This window comes from Gavialis gangeticus, unplaced genomic scaffold (assembly GCF_001723915.1).
Source record: "Gavialis gangeticus isolate Ggan-Ray unplaced genomic scaffold, GavGan_comp1, whole genome shotgun sequence".
In the NCBI taxonomy this organism is placed as follows: domain Eukaryota; kingdom Metazoa; phylum Chordata; order Crocodylia; family Gavialidae; genus Gavialis; species Gavialis gangeticus.
This window is the reverse complement of record NW_017729000.1, coordinates 32,883,159-32,893,963: the sequence shown is the minus strand read 5'-3', so window position 1 is coordinate 32,893,963 and position 10,805 is coordinate 32,883,159.

Sequence of the window (10,805 nt, the reverse complement as noted above, 5' to 3'; positions counted from 1 at the left end):
TGGAGGATCATCTCCTTAAGGAGCAACCACTCTTCTTGGACACCTGGCTCCCCTCCCCTCCAGGACCTCAGTGCTTCCCCGACTATTCTCCTTAGCTCATTGAAGTCCACCCTCCTGAAATCTAGGGCTGCTGCCTTGCTGCAGGCCTTTGCCACCTTGCGCTGGATGGTGAATTCCAGCAGGCGATGATCCCTGTCGCCCAGGTGGTCTTATGTTTGAAATTCTTCCTGTGAAGTATAATGTTGGGAACCCTTCCATGATTCGAGTGTGTTACAATTTACCACATTTTATAACCTATTGAGAGTAGAACAGTGATGCTTTAAGGAAGGTTAATCAAGTCTGCTCTGATGCGTGCTAATTAGCATTTGTCAGAGCAGAGCTTTGTCATGTGTTTAGGTGTCCATAATTCCATTCAACTTTGTATAGAAATTTGGTTCCTACCTCTGGAAATCTTCCCCTTAATTACCACTTGCAATATTAGGCTGAAATCAAACAGGTACTGAAATTAAGACCTGAGAAAGGGGGGCAGGGGGGGGAATCCAACCCTTCAGAGATGTATTTGAAACAGGTAACAATGTTTGTTCAAATTGTTCACTTAAGTAATTCGTGCAGTTTGTTTTAGTAATGTTTTTTATGGCTATGTTTTCTCCAAGGAAAGCATCCGTCTAACAGTACAAATTCCCTGGCAGACTTATCAGAGAGGGAAATGTTGTAGCAGTTGAATAAAAAAAAATACTATATAATATCTTGAAAATCCTACTTTTATACTTATGAAAATGGGAAGTCATATTTTGTTGAATGAACATTTAGCTAATTCCCATCTGAATATCTCACAGGACACTTATGATGATAGCAATAAAGCAGATGATTTTTCCCGTAGGCTTACTTTTTATGTATTTATGTGTGTATGTGTTTGTTTATTGTGGTTAATGTTTCACAGTTTTCAGCATCACTGAAATTTTGATTTCCAGAGCCAAAGCATTAGCTTATAATCAGCTCTTGTCTACAGATAAATGAGTTCAGAAAGAAAAGAGTTCATAAGAAATGGCAATCAATAGGAATTTTTTTTTAGAACTTTACAGATTGCATGGTTGGCCATAACTCTCAAAAAGAGGATTAGGATATATCATGTGTTGGTATGCAGATCTGGGCCCAAAGAGTCTTCTGTTATCTGAGCAGGAAGAATTAATTTCTTGCTCACATTTAAAAATCATAAGAATGGCTTGGAATAATGTGGGGCCTCCAAATGCAATGAACAGCTAAGGGATAACACCACATTGTGCCGTCACCAGTATTTTATGTTCTTCACAGGTACTGAATTCTACATTCCTAACTTATATCTTGGCTTTTATGTAGAAAACAAAACAGTTGTGGGGTGAGGAAAGAAGGTAGAAAATGTCATCCACACGGATACTTTTGCAGAAGCTTCAGGTAAGCATACACATTGGAGATGCTGGGGAAAATAAGGATTTACCAGATTTTGGTACATCTCCAATCCTTTTAACAGCCCCCCCCCCATAGCTATGTTACCAAAGAATGCATTAGAGTGCATTTCTGCTTCTCTTGTGATAGTGGGCTTGTATTATTCTAATGCCATAGGCAATGGATAAATATAGAGCCAGCCTGCTCTAAAAAATAAGAGTGTAGTTCAGTCTCAAGTAAACATGTGGAATTAACCCACATCTAGCTGTTCAGTATAATCTGTGAAGTGGAGGGTATGAACTACAAGACAAAAGCTGCTCTGTTGGGAATCTGATAACTGCATATCAAAAAGTTTGTGCAGATTTAAAACTAAAAGGCCTGAATATGTATTTAGAAATACTGTTATATCTTTCATAGTAATGTCTTTGAAGCCTTTTTTTTTTTTTTTGAACAGCTATGTTCCATTGGGAAAGTCTGTCTTTGGAAAGCCCTCTCTGGAACTACAGAAAGCCACAGGTGCAAGCAAATTTGAAGAGGCTGCCTCTGGAGAGGAATAAATGTTATATTACCGAGGATGTCATTATTTAATTCAGATGGTAGCATAAAATGCTTAATTTATTCAGAAAGTGACATTTTATTTGGTGTAGCTATGCAATTTGGGCATTTATTGAAGACATGTCAATAAAAAATTCCTCCTAAGAAAAGGTATAAGCACCTGATTGGCGTCTTCTGTCAACAAAATACTTGCATTGTACATGAAAGGATTTTCCAAATATGGATTTTTGAAAATGAAAAAAGAGTTATTTGTAAGGTGTCTATTCCTCTCTCATTGTTCTTGTACTTCCTGTTCCCTAACTCTCTTAGGTACCATGCTATTATCCCATGGTATTATGCTGTTACCACTTTTTTCACAAGCTATCGCAACAGGTATCTTGGTCAATCAAGTCCATATTTGGCCAAATTCTCCTAGAAGCAAACAAGGCACCTCTCTGATCCAATGGCACCCCCTGGATACAATTTCAAGAAACTTCCCTAGTTCAAGAAGTTGCTAGAATGTTCTGTCAAAAAGAGATGTAAAATATTTCATATCAGTTAATCAAGGTATTTATACCCACCCTCATTTTAAACTATTTTGGCTGAAAATGTCAACTGGAATAATTCAGATTGCAGCAGTAATAAGAAACTGAAAATAGGATGCTATCACAGAAAGTTTTAGGCCACCTTAACTATCGTAAGTGATACTATCTCCATCTAGAATACAAATATGAAAGTCTTGATCATGCCCCATAAAATAATTTCCACCCTGACTGTACTATGTACAATCCCATTTACATTAATAAGGCTGAACAGGTATAATTGATGGCACAATTTGGTTGACAGCATTTAACCTTACACTATCACTTCAGTAATCAGTTCTACAGACTCAGTCTGTGCTGTGTAAGTGTAAAATGTATTTCCTTTTAATTGTTTTACACATGCCCCTCCTTAAATGTGAACCACCTCCCACATTAAATCTTTCTTGAGTGGTAAGATATGTCTTGGTGTCTGATTATTTGGTTTTGTCTTTGTTCACATATATAATCCATGAATCTACAGTTGAAAACTGTGGTAAATTATTTGCTTTGGTGAGCAAAGTGTCTTGGGTGATTCTGAGCTCTGAAACAGCTATGATAGTGTAGGCCCATTTACAAAATCTAGTGACACAACAGAACTGAACACACAGAGGAGCAGTGAGGGTAGAGCAATGTGTATTCCTTAGTTTTATTTTTGACCAGTCTAGCTATCTGTCCTAACCTTAAATGCTTGTCAAGATGGATGAACTCTCTAAAACCTAAGAGACAAAATCTCAACAGAAGCCACCATGGAAATCAATGAATGTCCCATTGATTATACACAGCAAGTTGGAAGAATCACTCACTAGTTCTCTAGCAGATCCTTTACAGATATGGTGGATTTTGGCTGTCTTAATTACCATTTCATACATTTTAAATATCTGGGGCTAAATTTTATCCTTAGTTGCTACAGTCCAACAGGGAACTAAGAAAAGCCTGTCACAAACACAAGCTGTGGCTGGATTCTGGCTACAGAAAATGCATGGCATGTTGTGAATCAGTAAAACAAACCTTTTAATAGGATACAGCGTGCATCTCTTTTGGTGGTTTTACAGGTTAATTTTAAATCATTCTAATGGCAGTAAAAATGGGAGTGTCCAGTCATTAAAAGGTATTAAACTGGGCAAAGTACCAACTAAGTGTCTTAAAGTTATGCCACTTAGGGTAAGGTTTATCTTTGACTGTTCTACTTAGCTTCAGCTAGGGCAGTGGAAATCAACATTTTTGGCCAGTGGGCTACATGGACCATGCCAAGCCTGTCTGCAGGCCACATCTGGCTGATAGTCCTGATCTGGCATGGGGTAGTCATGGCAGGCCCCATCCAGCAGCATGGGGGGGCAGGGGCATCCCAGCTCCAACCTGGTTCAACAGGGGATCGGGGGGAGGGGAAGGGAGCATGGCCCAGCCCCATGGGGAAAAGGGGCCATGGTTCAACCCAAACTGGCCCAGAAGGGGAGGGGTCATAGCCCATCCCCAACCTAGCCCCATGGGGGGAAGAAGGATTCAGCTGTCCCCCACCTGTCCCCACAGAGGAAAGGAGTGTGTTCTACCCTCATCCAGCCACAGGGATGAGGGGAGGGGGTGTGGCCCAGCCCCAACCTGCTGCACAGAACTTGGGGTTTGGAAGTTTGGCAGTGGGGAAGAGTGGCTGCATTTATTGCTACTGCTCTCCTACCACCAAATTTCTTGCTGTGTGGAGAGCCCTGCAGGCACCCCTTGGCTCCATAGGCTGCATCTGGTTCAAGGGTCACAGGTTGAGCACCTCTAAGCTAGGGTATTGTTAGACTGCTCCACAGAGATAAAATGACTAATTTGCAGTCATCCAGCATCCCAGTATGCACTGCTATAAGGTTCTCTACCCCTGAAAAAATTTCTACCTTCCTGAGCTCTATCGCCCAGGGGTGGTACTGGCCCCAAGTCAATATGTACACCCAGCCCCAGTGGGTATGACCCATATGGCACCATGCTGCCACCTCCAAGGTCCCCAGGAGACCCAATTTACACCCCTGGGCTGAGCACCAGGCACACAGCCCCACCCCCCTCAAGATTATGGGGGGGGGTGGCTTTACTCACCAGCCTCACACATTCTTAGAATGGAAGGGAGGAAAAAAGCTATCTAGTGCTGAGTGCAGAAACAGCATGGACCCTGGGAAGGCATGCTTTCTCGGGGTCCATGCTGTCACCACAGTTAATCCCTGGCACCTCCATGCTGGGAGGGAAGTCAGTGGGTGGTGACACCATGGGCCCAGGGAGGTATGATTCCCTGAGGTCCATACTGTCACCTCAGTTAACTCCTTGGGTTCTATTTCCAGGTCATGATCCTACTCCCCAGCCCTCTGGTGGAAAGTCATAGTTGTGCAGGTCAGATATAGCATTAAGCCTTACGCTGCAACTTTAACCTTAACAATGCCTAATATTCCACGAATTTAGAATGGTTGAAATGTAACCAGTAACAGCACTCTTTCAAGTTGGGTGGGAAAGTTTTCCACTCCTGTGAATCTTTTTAAGATTTTAAAATTTTTCCCCATTTTGTGTCAGATGAAACTGAAGCTGACTATGGTGCTCTGTGAAAAATGAGAGTGTGTATGAATGCATAAACTAGTAAGTGAGAAAGTGAGCCACTCTTAAATTGCCAGTAGTTCAGTGGACAACTCATTCACCTCAGAGGTGGAGGTCCACATTCAAGGCCCTGCTTCTAATTAGGGAAAGGAGGAATCTGAGAACCTAGAACTCACCTATTTTAACTAAGTGCTCTCTTCATGACAATGCTGCATGCTCTGGTCTAGCTCTGCCTAGCTCTCTCTCTTCCGAATTTTTTTTTTAACACAAATTCCACCCTAGACCAGAGAAAGCTCTTTTGATGAACGTTTCTTCAAAACCATTCAGGAAGATAGAATGTAGTGCTTTTTAAGGCACTGTTGTTGGGCACAGTAAGTTTGAAGTGTTAGTATGTCTTAAGAAGTATTGGCTTTGAAGTTGTTTGCCTAAGGACTGGCTTTAATTATTTCAGTTATTATTGCTATAGATATTTTAAAAGTCTTTTGAAAGACCCAAATATGTGGTGAATCCACGTAGTCAAGGTACCTGGGCTCAGACAGCTAGAACCACAGCTTTTATTTTTGCTTGGAGGAAAAAAAACCAAAAAACCTCTGTAGGTATTGGTAATGTTATAAAAAACCTTGAAAAAATGAAATGGGATACAAATGCCACAATGCCTGCTTGATTGTTCTGTAGGTAGAACTTGGCTTAAGAGTATAGCATTTAGATGACTGCCTCTTGTATTTTCCCAGTTTAAGTTCTGTTCTATGGGAAGCAAGGGATTTATTATTATTTGTATTCTGCCAATGTCTTGAAATCCCCAATCAGTGTCTACACATATAATGGCAAGATGATCCAAACGATCTTACATTCTAAATATACGAACAAAGACAAGTGGTCCATTCTTATGAGATGGTGGGAGGTTAAAACTAACAAGCATCCTATTGTATATTCAGAGAGCTAGATTTTTGTCATGTTCAACCCCATGTTGCCTCACTTTAAAGGAGACAAAACCATGGAAAGGTGGTAGGTGCGTATACCTGTAATCCTGATGAGCTAGGTTTTAAAGCTTTTGTCATTCTCATTTCTGAGTGACAATAAAAAGAATAAAACAATAGATTGGTGCATGTTTGTATGTTAGAGAGCCACATTTGCTGTTTGCTCATCTTGACTGTTCCTTTAACGAGCATCCTCCCTTTGCAGAACAGGATACAGAATAGCATTATAAAACTGTACTTGGCTTCTGAGGCTAAGGTGGAACATGAAAGATGACTATTTTTATAAGCAAAAAATCATTTAAAAATCTGCAAAATAGTTATTTTACAAACATACTGTGAAGAAACAGTAGCATGAAGAATTAAAAATATCTATATAAAGAAACTGACTAGCAGTGCTGTTACAAGTATTTGATTAATCATATGCCTGAAAAGGGGAGGGCTATATGGTTCAAAAGCTGGCATGCCAGTGGAATTCTCCTTTTGGAGAATGCCCACTGAAGGCAGGAGATGACTGAGAAGCCAGCTTTAAAATTCAGCTCAGTCTGTCATATAAAAATTGTTAATTGAATTTTAAATGGCATTTTTTGAGAAATCTTGTTTTAAAGATTCTTTAAATGACCCAGTCAACATCTTGGTTTAGATGCAGTGCATAGGGTCAGGGATCCTAGATTTTATTCACAGGCACTTTATAGTAATGCTTTTGAACTCTTAGGGAGAGATTTTCAAAGACACGAATTGCACTTAGACATCTGACTCCTGTTGACTTCCAGCTAACTAGGAGCACATAAATGATTTCAAGTGGAACTGAAGCTTTCTCAACATAGCCAGGAAAATAGAAGGCAGAGTGAGGAGGAAGGAAAAAAAAGTACAAACATATATCCAAAGATATCCAGTAAGTCTCAAAGAGATTTAAATGTACCTGGAAAGCTATTACTATAGATACACAGGGAAAAGCTCTGCTGGTATAAATAAACACAGCTTTGCTCACCTCACCATTTATAGTAGCAGGCCATTCAGCCCACTAGGCTGACAGGTATATAGAAAATAATTCCCTTGGCTACATATCAAAACAGTTAAGCTTTAAGGGGAAAAATGATGTCATTTGAAGTGAGGAACAGTAATTACAACAACAGTGGCTTACCATACAAATAAACAGAAAGTGTCAAGCAGTTCTAATCCAGACTTATTCAGTTTTTTTGGCCACCCAAGAATAATCCACTGTAAACAAGTTTGGAATCAATACTAACAAAACTGGAGCCTTTGGGGTATCAGTTTCAGTTCAGCTTATAGACTATTATATCTTAATTTTCCTGGACACAAAATCTAACATGATTAGACATACTCTTGAGGAAATTATTATTTATTTACTAAATACTGTTAGTGCTACAATGGTGAGAAAAAATTAGAACAGTATCCAGCAGAGCTGTGCAGAAAACAATCCTGTTATGGCTTTCAGTTACCAGAGACATTATCACCAGTTGAGAGTATGCAAGCTAGCAGCCAGTGCCATTTAACAAAATAGTTCAGCCATTTTAAGCTATAGTAAAGATATTCCTCTAGGATTTTCACTACAATAAATACTGCTGGAAAGTAGCAATTACATAGTTTTCTATGTTGAGATAGAGAGCTATACATTGCTGCATTAATAGTAATCAAATATTAATCTCATATCCAGAACCTAAATTGATATCCTTATTTCCTATCTGTGATAATTTCAAATAGGCAGTGATCAGGAAATATTAAAAACATGTTTCCAGTGAAACAAAACAAAAAATTTCCAATTGATTTTATACTTTTATCCTTTTGTAACAATATAGAACTAGTGTTCTATATTTCTTGAAATAATATTTTTATGCATTTATATTACTGAAGTCTAGATGACCCAAAGGAATGAATTATCTATATTCCTTGTAAAAATAGGAAAAATTCATTTGTTTACTCAAATGAAAACTGATTTTTCCACTTTCGGATATAATATAGATAAAGTTGCAGGAAACACTTGAGATATCAAAATGATTTTTTGAAAAGCTGGGTGATTTTTTTTCTAGAAACCCTAAACATCAAACTTAAACCTAAACATTCTCCAGAACAAACAAGAAGGGTAGCTATATGCAGATACCAGTTAAGTTACTTGCAGAAAATTACTGTGTAGAGTGAGACAGGCACTCAGAGTCTTATATTGCCTTTAGTTTTAATTTTTGAGATCTCCTGGTAGATAAAGAGGAGAATAGTGGCAATGAATGACCATGTCTGTCAATCTATGCACTTAAAATTATCTTCAGCATGTGACTAATATGTTCTTCAGCCTTATTCCTGCCAGTAGGCACAAGTTATTTGGTGGCCATGGAGTTGCTCTCTCCTTAATACCAAATCATATGCCCCATTGTGTACACTTCATTTTTTTTAAATTTTGGGCTCATATGGTCGTTATTAACAGCACCCACTAGTTTCCTAACATAATTTTAAAAAATGTTAATTTTATATGAAGTGAGCAGTGAGAAAGAAAATCTCAAGTATATTATTCATATGTAGAGAAAACAGGGCATGTCTACATGTGCAGTAGTGTGCGCTTCCTAATGAACATTAAACTTACTACCTCTAATATGAGGTACTAAGTAAATGTGTATTAGGCTGCCCTAATGTGCAATAGTGCAAGTGCATGCTTTTTTGTGATGCTGAATGCACAGTAACCCATTTTACTGCACATCAACATAATAGCATGTTTTTTTACACGCTGCTTTAATGCACAGTAAAATAGGCTACTGAACATTAAAGCTAACATTTAGATGTGCCCACAGGTGGTACCATATACAGTTCTGTTCTTGAGTACCTGAAACACTCCTCCTACTGAAGATCATTCTTAATGTTTACAAATTAGGCTCGAATTCCTAGACTACCCTAACCTTCTTCGCACTAGAAACCATACTGTAAAAAAATGTATGAAAGTATATTTATTGAATGCTGTCAGTTTTATTCATTAGTAAATACTAGCAAAAACATGAGTTTTAATTTAAAATACTAAGTTAGCCACAAATGCCAGTTGAAGAGACACGAATGAACACCAATACTATGTTCCTAGCCTTTTTCTTTTCCTAAACCAAACATAAATATTAAGGACCAAATCATGGGCTCCTTACCTAGTTTTTAGTCATTCTTTATTTAGAAAACTCCCAATGCAATAACAGCTTCTTCATTTGGCTATATATAAACTAACTAATATTGGCAGAATCAATCAAATCTCACAAGATTAAGTAGTGCTTGAAGTTAACCAAGGTTGGTTACCTCTGAGAATAAACTGTTTTCTAAAAGAGATAATCTGAAAGGGCTTGAACAAGCAAGTCACTTTCAAATAAATAAAAGCAAGGTTTACATTTTATTGGATTTGTGTTTGTTCTCTAATGTGGTAGCAAGGAAGCAGAGCCAAACATTTGAATGAAACTAAATAGAAGGAATCTTTGATTTTCAGAAAGTCAACCCAAGTGCAGTTATTTCTTTTAGCTAAAGAAACAATGCATAGTGGATGTCCTCAAAAAGTTTCTTTGAAAGATTTCACTGTTAGTTACTTCATATGCAGATATAGTGGAGTCCCTCCTTTTGAGAATACCTCTCATACTGGCCATTCTTTACTTAATTGTGAAAAGGTAATACTAAATATGTTTAAGCAGGATTTTGCTGACGTTAAAAATGTTAAGATATTATTAGATCTATTGTTTTTCTTAGAGCTGCTTGGACATTTTTCAATAAAACATTTTTTCATTAGAAAAACACATTGAAAATTTTCACAAGAACATACTAGTTTGTGTGAAATTTGCATTCTTAAAGGATTTCTTAGCTCTTCTACCTCCTAGATAAGAGTCTTAGACACTATAATACTGACTATTCTGGGTGGATCACCTCTACTCTTTCTTATACTGGCTATTCCATTTGACATAAATGATTAAATATTTATTAGGCCACAGAAAAAGAGAGAGAGACTGATTCAAGAGCCCAGGGGTTAGGGTTCTCACCTAGCATGTGGAGGCCAATATTTAAATTTCTGAATAACTAAGGAGGCATACTAAGAATTTTGGTGCCCTAGGTGGAGGGAGGGAGCAGAGGGAAGTGTGGGGTGCCAAGTATTTACCTCCTTGTGAAGGAACTGCTGTAGCCATGATGGCAGGTTGAGATCCCCAAATACAGGCCCTCATATGATGGCATGGGTGGCACCATGGGAACCCCAAAGCTGCCATTCTTACATGTTACTTGGGGTTTGTTCCCCACTTGCCCACTCCCACTTGTGTTTGCTGATTTATGCAAGAGTTTTAATTTGTTGGCTCAATAAGTGGGAAGGTGGTGTGAGCTTTGATTCTAAATTTATGCTGCTCCGGAAAAAACTAAATTTAGCAACTGGACGATCAGATTTTTGCAGGTATAATCCTGTCCCTCCCACAACATTCATATCCTCTGGTCCTCATCTTATACTGTGGAGTATGTCTAGAAGAAATTGTGCTATTAGGCTGAGTTCCTCTATTATAAATGTATTCACTTCTCCTGTCAATTTGCCATCTTCCTAGCTAAACACATCTACTTCCCCATCATAATTGATTCCCTAATCTGCAATCCCAGTTAGTTTTTCACCACCTTAAACTCTCATCTCCTCCTTCTCAACTTCTCTGTTCAGATTTTTGTTGAACTATTATCAAAGTAAATTAATAAAATATGATATCACCTTCCCTATCCTCTTGGCCTCTCTTTA